The 1,915-nt window shown below is 45.2% G+C and overlaps 1 protein-coding gene across 4 annotated transcripts in view; it reads right to left on the reverse strand.

The window, feature by feature from the left end:
* The window catches only part of DIP2 (disco-interacting protein 2), a 39,975-nt gene that overhangs the window by 21,697 nt on the left and 16,363 nt on the right, over window positions 1-1,915 (reverse strand). The gene's annotated exons all lie outside the window — the stretch shown is intronic.

Here is a 1,915-nt window from a genome sequence, read left to right on the forward strand (position 1 = left end):
GGGAAAGAGGATCGTAGTGGAAACCGATGACCTGAAGGGAGTCATAAGCCAAAAATCATTAAGAAACCCTGGTCCAAAAGATATGGACCACGATCGTGTCGATATGACAATGTAAGAGAAATTCCTTGCAAGTACCATGCACGTTTTCAACGACTATGACTACTTTCCCATAAACGAAGCGAGACAACGAAGTCGTTTTCCGATATGATACTGAGAAGAGGATTTTTTGATAGATATGGACCGCGTTATTCCCAATGTCTATGACTAATTTTACCAGAAAAATAATAAATGAATAAAAATTGATCGACGACTTAATTCTTTAAATTGGAGAAGATACGCGTAATCGAACCGATTCTCAGAGTCAAGTACTTTCCAACATCGGTGATTAACTTGCAAAGAAAGAAACGGATAGATAAGGTCGATTTTCGAATTAAAAAGAGAAAAAAACACGCGCGTATCGATATTTCGCAATAGAATTTTCCCACAGCCACACCACGCGTCGTTTCTACAAACGAGGATGAATTTCGCGGGAAAATGGCGAACGGGTGAATTTTTGTCCGCGAAATTCTAGAAAGGGTATGCATCGTAAATTTCTGCGTCGCAGCAATGCTTGCCCACGTGTCTTGCACGATGCGAAACGAGTTGGCATGCTGGCGTCACGCCTCGTAACTCGAGAAAATGCCTAGAATCGATCGACTAACGGCCGAGACACGATTTTTCCAGGTACGAGCACAGGCACAAAACGAAACTAGGCCGTGCAACATTATCGCTGAATTTATTCCAACTCCATCGTACATGTGAACCTAGACACTCCATTTTTTCGCATAATTATACATTTACGTGCACCCGTATTATCCGCGTATCTGTGTATCGACCGTGAACGATAGATCGTTATCGAACCGCGGGATTTCGCTGGAAAACATCGATCTACCGATCGATCCAGGCTCTCTTCCAATTTTAATCGCGAAAACTTCACCAGCGATTCCAGGTATACCCGTTTCGAAGCGACGCAGGAATTCCACGAGATTCGCAGTCGGTGTAGACCGAGGCACTTCTATCACGGAAACGAAAAGTCCCCGAACAATAACCCTAGCTGATACTACCGCACCTAACAAGAGAAATGACGCAATTGTCTGGAATTGATTCAATTGCCTTCGAAGCGTACTGGCGCCGAAATATGTAAATCGACCTGTGTTTCCCGTCTCGCTTCCATCTTCCACTCTCATCCTCGACAAACCCGGGATTAGGTTATATGGACCAGCGACGTCTGGATTTCTCAACAAGATCCGCCATACCTTTTAAGAAAACCACCAGGCGAAGAAACGGATAAATTAGGTGAAAATTTACGTAAAATTTGTAATACGTAGCTAGATAAGGGAACAACGAAATCACGGTTGATTCCGATACCAGGAAGGCTACCACGAGCCAGAAAATATCGAAAAACCTTGGTCTGACCATGGTCTAGTTCTCAGTTAATGACACGAAGGATCCTCGTTCGGGACAGTACTGGAATTCGGATGATCCAGGACTGGACGCCCAGGTACGATCGAGCAATGAAGCACGAACGCATATATATCTCTCGGGGCTATCTAACCGGTAGTTAAAATTATCGGTACGTGGATCGACTGGTCCTTCGGGCAAAGTGCATATTGCGCGGACCTACGAACACGTCGAAGGGAATTATTGTACGCCCGAGTTATGGTTAGCACGCGGCTGAAGAATTTCTCTGCTGGGGATGAACCGGCAAATCCCTATTAAACACGCGGCGGCCTGCTTAACCCGCGGCTAGGACATTGACATCCGCGTCCACGATTAACCCTTCAGTCACGATATATCTTTTACGCATACCTAATTAACTTTTTAACGCTCTCCTGCCCGCTAATTACACCGCAGAGCCCTCGAGCAATGGCATTCC

Source organism: Eufriesea mexicana, unplaced genomic scaffold (genome assembly GCF_001483705.2).
Source record: "Eufriesea mexicana isolate 0111107269 unplaced genomic scaffold, ASM148370v2 scaffold386, whole genome shotgun sequence".
Lineage (NCBI taxonomy): Eukaryota > Metazoa > Arthropoda > Insecta > Hymenoptera > Apidae > Eufriesea > Eufriesea mexicana.